The 8001-nt window shown below is 38.4% G+C and overlaps 1 protein-coding gene across 5 annotated transcripts in view; it reads right to left on the bottom strand.

Moving 5' to 3' along the window:
• sipa1l2 (signal-induced proliferation-associated 1 like 2) overlaps positions 1-8001 on the bottom strand; it is a 127598-nt gene that overhangs the window by 38358 nt on the left and 81239 nt on the right. The window lies entirely within an intron of this gene.

The raw sequence follows: 8001 nt of genomic DNA, 5'->3' as shown, positions 1-8001 counted from the left end.
CGCTTTTAAAAGTCGATTTTTATCGATTTTATCGATTCGTTGTTGCAGCCCTAGTCTATAGTATAAATTTTTTGTTTTTAAGATGACAGAATATAAAATTGCTTAAGGAGCACGAAAAGTAAGGTAAAACATTGTCACGCTTACTATATCGCTTCTTTATTCAAAACACAAATGCTTTAACGGGTCAAGATATTCAACTGGTCTATCAGGATCTGCCTTATGGTAGTTTTATTCATATCTTTCCAATCAACCGTTGATTTTGACTTTAAATGATACATCCTCTTTCAGCCATCTTTGGATCATGTCACAATGCTACTCATCCATCTCCATTAGCTCAGAATCCATCCCATGATACACACAACTTGTTCAATATATGGTTCTGAATGGACCAGTTTCAACAAAGGAATCCACAGACCTATGGTAAGATCTCCCCTTTAGATCTTGACTAAGTCTGTCAAGCTTTTTGAAAGAAAAACAGCTCTAAACAAATCTTTTTGCAATTGCAAAAACTATTTCAATGTTTTGATTTTACCTTCTCTAAGTCAGTGGTGTTTCAAGACCAGATTCTTTAAATGGTGGGCAGGGTGGGGGCATGTTTTTTTTAATGGGGCCACATAAAAATTATTAAAGACAGAGAAAAAAACAGGGTAAAAGTGCATAATTGTGTCCATCCAGAGAGCGAGAAAGCCCACTTACAGACTTCTGATCTAGTAGATGTAAAATGTGATCCTCTAATAATACAGCTGTAGCTTAAAGTGAAATGCCTTCATTTCTAAATACTTGTTAAAGTTAACTGTAAAGCTAAAATATTAAATTATTTCAATAATTTATTTTCTTTTTAGAGGTTTCAGCACAAAATTGCCCAAATTGCCATGGCAGCGCGTTTTCCTTTGAGCTTCATATTCCTCTTCTACTCGTTTGGCTTCCAGATAGACGAGCCCGAGTAGCGCCATCTAACTGCGGAGCTGAGTCCGACGTGGGTTTTAAACGTACAGTGTGACCAGTAGATCGCATTAAAGTGTTGGGCTGAACATGCATCTTGAGCTGTAGCTGTGTGAAACCATAAAAAAAAAAATTACACAGTATATGCCCGGCTTTATATGAGGTGAAAGCCTGACTGCTAATCACAGCGCAAAAGGCAAGAACTTAATGCAACAACACTTTTCTGTAACCATTACAGTAAGGATTGCGGCTGAAATGTTTAATTGAGGTCCTTTATAAAGTCCTGAAAGAGCTGTTTATAATGTTACAATTCAGCAGCTGGCTGCTGTCAGAGCTCATCTTTTTTAAAAGACGTTTTTGTTTTTCACCCATAGTTATCGGATTTTCAGCTGACTCTGATGTACCGTGCATGTGGCGTATCAGCCTGGCTGGCCAGGCAGCCTAGATATCTAGATGCATTAATCCATACGTGTCTGTATGCCTAAAACAATTCATGTCAAACGGGGACAAATACATGTGACAAACACACAGGGGCCCTATGGGTGCATCCTAATTACAAATAAAACATGGAGAGGATTTTAATAGGAGTTGAAACTCTCAGTTAACCACTACACCAGACACAGCTTTTCTTGAGTCTTTCTTGAGTAAGCTTTTTTTTCCTTCCATGTTCATACTATCACTGCACCCAACACTGAGGATATCTCAAAAGACAAGGCCTGTGATGCCATTTCATGCAACATTAATCTTTTGGCCTGGGCAGAGCCGTGGAGTGTATGTTTGAAAGGAAGGTGGGTTTACTGGGTGGTTGGTTGAGGTTAAACAGCCTGGACACTCTGCTCGCTCTCTGTCAGTATCTCAAGTATGAGCCAGATGATTACACAGCCCTCACCCCTACTCACTCCATTTTCCAGGATGTACTGTAGGATGGAGAGCCCTGTATACTTTGCTGTGGTCATACATGTACAAACAGAGGTGCTTGAGGAGGATGCTCTGATTGAAAAGTCGGTGAGTAATCCCACTCAGGGGGACCCTTTCATCAAACTACTAGACCGTGGGTGGCTGGGCTGTTTATAGATGACCTCCCACTGGAGCTATAGGATGCAATACAGGGAGATATAATATGTATTTCAGGCTCTTTGGGTTAAAAATGAACATTTCCTCTTCATCTTAAAATTTTATATATGTAGTGAATGAGTACATAGGGATAAAAATATTGTCCAATGGTGTGTGTGCTTTCCATTTCATTGCAGCAGCAGCAGCTTTAGCCTGTGGAAACATTGCGTCAACTAGAGCCTTAATGTGACCAAAACCCCTGACACCAACATATTAGCAGCTCACATATCATTATATAATTAGTTAACCTCTAAATGGTCATAGTGTGATGCCTATTAAGACTTTTTCTATCCATCTATGCCATCAATATTCATCTCTGACAATGCCTCAGCCTTACAGCAATTCAGAACCTTTAAAGGACTTATTACAGATGTGTACAGTCGTATTTAGAATCAAACTGACAGGTTTGGTTCAATTAAATCTACAGTCTTATTCAAACATGTCATCCAAAATTTCAACGTCAAGTTTTGGCTGCTGTTATGATCTTACCTCTTGTAGCAGCTTTCCATATAAGTGTTCAATATAGTATTGTATTGTATTGCATTAGTGCCAGTGTTTGGTGCATAGGCAGATAAAATTAATAAACATTTGCTAATGTGAAGGGAAGTTTTTCTCACAGCAACATCCTGTCTTTGAGAACAACATGTCCGAAAGGTGAAGGGAGCTTAACTTTAAACTATCGGCCTAATTTTAAACTAGGATCCCTTAACCCTGTAGTGCCAAATGTATCATATTTGATACATACGGTTTCTGAAATGATTTGCGTCTGACACCTTTTGCATAATTTAATGGTAAAAACTTTGCTCAAAATCCTATTGTACACAATCAGATATACCAGATAACAGAGGGCAGAAGACTACACAAAAACTAATCTTGACTTATCGCATAGTAATAAATTATTAATATCAAAAATGTATTTCTGTTTTTTCTTTTTACATATTTTGTTAAAAGGCCAAATAAGGACTTCAAACCAAAAAAAAAAGTTATTTTCTGTTTTGTTTTATTCTTGGATCGGGCTTTAAATGGTTAATTCATTACCCCAACTATAGATTTGACCCACTGCCACAACAATATGTTTGTTGAATGTTTTTCAGATTATAAAGAGTATATTTTATTTATTTATTTTTTATGGCACTAGTGGCTTGTTTTTTGACAGTAGGCTGACAGGAATGGGGGTATGAGAGAGGGGGAGAGACCTGTGGCAAAGGACAACCGGCCGGATTCTAACCTGGGTCGGCCCATGGACTAAGGCCACCTTAAATGGGTCATGCACACTAACCACTGCGCCATCGAAGCACGCCGAGTAAAAAACCTTTAATGTATTTTTGGTGCACTTGTAAGAAAAACAAGTGATTTCTTAATGGATCAGCAGCTACTTCCACTCTGTGACCTGAGGTCCTCTGGTCAGTTTTATTTTCCGGATGTTAACAAAAGTGTTTAATTGCCCAGACTGTTGGTCAATTGTTTTTAAACAGAGCTGCTTATCCTCTCATTACCTTGATTAACTGAGTGTGTGTGGTCATGCTTGGTAGCCACGCATCATTACTCCCTGCTAAAGGCTAAGCCTTGGTAACAGCTTGTCTACAGCTAAGGCTCCAGATTATGTTGCTTTCTGCATCAGGATATTTAGAGTGAAAGGATGAATTTCTGTTCTCGTGAGAAACTTTAACTGTCTATCAGCACCATAGAGAGCCTAAAAGCTTCTGTTGAACTTATGTGCTTGTTTTAAATAAAGCTTATATGAGGAACCCCCCTCCCTCTCTCTCTCTCTCTCTCTCTCTCAGTATAAATCTACTTGAAGGAAATAATTGTTTAGACAACTGTTAAAGAAAGACTGGAGGCCTGCAGCAGTGGCGCTGAAGAGGCTGTAGACGTATAGCGTGTCCAAATTAGCAAGTGTGTTTGAAAAAGCCAACCAGGCTCTATGATTTTAAAATAACTTTATTTCCATTTACTAAAATGTCCTAAAAACACTACACTAAGCATAAAATTTATCATATTTCTAATCAGTCTGCAGAAAGTGGGAACGTAATGCTGTGAAAAAACAGCTGTTTCTGTATTTTCTGTAAAAAATCTCCAGCATGTACCGTTTCAACTGAAAAACGTTAAAAGATAAAATTTTCAAGTAATTCACCAAACTAATATTTATGTACTAAACCTACATCTTTTTTTTTTTATGAGAATGGCTTCATATGTTTGTTCCTTGGAAAGGACCAAGTTGTGAATCCTTTGATGAGATTTTTACATTACTAAACTATATAACAGAATTACTCTGTATTTAAGCATTTTTGCCTCGTTATTGGGAGGCAGGGGGTTACTGTCATGTTAATAGACTCTTTTTAAGGGCATTTCTTATGATAAACCAACATGACCTTCCGAAATATTAAATAAAATCAAATGGATCCAGAATTTCTGCTATGCAATTAGCATGATTGACACTATAGTGCGAGGACATCCTCATAACATTATGCTTGAGCCACAATCTCTTACAGTGTACTGCAGCCCAAATTCAGTTTCTGAGGGTTGTCTGACAAATCACCTGCTGCCACTGCACAAAATGCCACACTACTGCCCTTTAAAGCCGTAAGAAATGTCTTCTGCAAACTGAAACCTCCACAGCATGTTGGTTTTTTTCAACAGTGAGAAGGATGATGATAATGATGATGAGCAGTGGGGCATTCGGGGGCTTCTTGCTTATAGGGTGACTTCACATCAACATCTTCCCATTGTTACACTGTGCACAGGTAGCTGTAGACCCTCTTTGATCGCCCTGAATCACAGCATTAGCTGATTCTTTGTCATTGTGGTAACTTCAGGGTTTTATTTTCATAAATCATTTTAGACCAAACTAATAGTAAAATATGTTTTTTATATATGACATAAAAGCATATATAAAATATCGGAACATAATATTTTTTCACCTAAAATGGTGATTGTTCACTTCACAGATTTAAAAACAACTTAATGTAGTCATAGCCAACATAAAATCTTGTTTTACTAAAAAAAAAAGTTAAAAGAGAGAATCTTGGAGAGCAGCTGATGTTGACAAACGGCTCCTTTGGCAGCTGGGTCTTATCTGAATACAACACGACAGTGTGACAACGGGACCTGGGACACAAGTCAGTGCTGTCACTCCAATGATAAGCTGGTGAGTGAGAGACGGGCTAATCCATTCCTACAGTCAGAGCTCATGTCACAGCATAGAGTCACAGAGGTTTGGACCTTGACCTGCAAAGTGCCAGACAATTGATAAAAGCCTTGTTTAAACAATATATGCGGAAAAATGTTTACACTAAAATAGAACAAGAGAGAAAGCAGCCATGATTTTTACTTTTGTGGACAAATGGATCTAGTAGGAAAAAAAAAACCCCTCTGGTTTAGGATATGAAAGGATTAAGCGGCAGCATTTTGTGACGCAGGTTCTCTGGTTTTTGGTTTAGCGGCACTGCCGTCTTTACATTAAAGTGAGAAATCCAGCTTTACTTTAGAAAATCCGCATTGACATGTCTGATGCCACTTTAACGTAAAGGTCACAAATGGACATTTATATTTCACAAGCATAGTAGCTATCAGTAAGTTGAATGCCACTGAAATGTGGCTTCTATATTATTTTCCCAAAGTAAGCCATGTGATAAAAATATTTTAAAAAACAGTCTACGGCATTTAAAAATGTAAAATGAGCAAATTCTAGTTATGTAACAGCAGTCTGTCTTTTTCTGTTTGTATGTCTCATAATAATATTACACTATATTGCATACCTAGCTTATTTTTTTAGTTTATCCCCACACATCTAATGGCCACAAAGCAAAACATGCAATCACTGCCCTGTTATGTGCATCGCATGTTTGTTTCAAAGACCTAATCTTCTCCATCTTTTTCCCATTAGTTTGATCTGAGGATAACATGTTGAACTTGTTTAAAGTCCTTCAGAGTGATGATGGAAAAGTGTTTAGTTTTGCTCTTTGTTAAAACCACATCCTGCTCTCAGTTTAAATCCATAACATGCAAGGTAAGGCTAATATCAATGCCATATCTTTCCTATGTGGAGGAGCACTTCCAGTTGAATATAGAAGAAGACATGACCTGCATGCAATGCATGGAAAAACACTTTTATAGCACATTTATGTGGTTGTAAAAACATGATCCCTTTTCGTAGTAGCTCTGTGGAGCCAGGAGACTTTGTCTGGAGGTCATGAGACTTGTCCATTGTAGCTCAACCCCAGCCCCCAATCTCTCCGGTCCTATGGGACAGACTAAATTCCTTTCCTTTGAGATAAGAGGAGAAGCTGGAGCACTTATTTTTGACAGCAATATTTAAGCAACTCAAAGACCTGACAGTAAAAACAGCTGAGGACGATCACAATTGCTCCTCTGACCTTTTGCCTTGTTACAAATCCTGAGTAGTTAGAACACAATATTGTATTAGTCATAAAGACAATGGCATTGTTTAAATTAATTAAATCAATGCTTTTTTTTTACACCTTTAAAATGGTGTCAATACATGTGATGGTTGCTGTAAGACTCCACTTAGAGAATAAGGTGCAGGATGTACCTTATGCAGGTAGAGTTTTATTTCTTTCTAAACGACTGTCTTCATTCTTTCAAAGTCAAACAAACCATTGTTGGCGGAGACATAATGTCATCCCTAGCCTCCCCTCTATAACTACTGCTTCCAGTGAGCTGAACAGGCATTTGTGGACACAGAACAAATTTTGGATGATGTTTGTTTTGCCAGTTTTTTTTTTCCTGAACGGCGATTAGGATTGTATCTTCATGTATCATTGCTGATTCGGTAAGAGGATTAGATGTCAGTTCTGCCAGAGAAGATTTTTCGTCTGAGTCACAGACGAGACCACCATCTGGGGGAGCAAACATGTTACTTCTTTGTTGCCAGGCGGGATTGAGAGCTGAAGTCAGTTAATAGACAGGCCTTTGATGGTACACACAGACACAGATATTTAACCTCCCTCATTCAGAATAGGTTCTTAGATACAAATGATTCAGTCTTCTATACAATGATCTGATCTAAAATAGCTCAGCCTAATTTCTTCTCTCATATTCTACTGTATTACAGTCGAGCCATTCAGCTACACTCGTCGTATTGATGGGGAACCAGCATTTTCTGCACCACAAATCTGTCAGCCTGAAGCAGACGCAAAACAAAGATGTCAAAAATGTGAGTGTGAAAGAGCTGCGGATGGTGGATTTCACAGCTCGGTCTGTCCCTCACAGACAAAACGCACAGATGTGCTCTCAGAACAAGTGTTTAACACAGATCTACATCTCCCCTCATAATAAATTTGATTAAACGTTTGAAATAGGCTTCGCTTTTTTTGTGGAGCACGAGGTATGAAACGTCCTTATGGATGCAATTCCCTAACAGAGGTGAATCCTCACTTCCTAATTGCTTACTAGCACATTATGCCAGGTTTGGGGGGAAAAGCAATTTCCAAAAGTGAGCTGTCAAACAATGGTGGTGAGATTTGAGCTATTAATCAACGGGCTCATCTCATTATCATTAGTGAGAAACGCTGACGGCCCATGTTTGTAAATCTACAGCTTGGCCGTTTCTCTCCAGAGAAATCATAAGGGAAAAAAATGCAATAATCAGGTGGGAATGTAAGCATTTCTTTATACTAATCATCTTCAGCATTAGAGCAAATGTCAAGCCGATTCCCTGCAGCAACTTGAAAAAGTAATGATACAGGGTTTTTACAAGATTTTAAAGGTCAAGGTTGGAGTCTTTATCAGTTCTTCAGAAATGTGACCTCTTTTTCAACTACAGACCAAGATTTTTACAAACAAATTAGGAAACTAAAAATAGAAGGTATAAAGAACACAAGCTGCAAGTGGATGGATGGATGGATGGATGGATGGATGGATGGATGGATGGATTGATGGATGGATGGATGGATGGCTGGCTGGCTGGATGGATGCATGGATGGA

This window comes from Cyprinodon variegatus, unplaced genomic scaffold (genome assembly GCF_000732505.1).
Source record: "Cyprinodon variegatus isolate N-32 unplaced genomic scaffold, C_variegatus-1.0 Scaffold195, whole genome shotgun sequence".
Classification (NCBI taxonomy): Eukaryota; Metazoa; Chordata; class Actinopteri; order Cyprinodontiformes; family Cyprinodontidae; genus Cyprinodon; species Cyprinodon variegatus.
Note: the sequence above shows the minus strand (reverse complement) of the source record. Positions and strands in the feature narration are given on the sequence as shown.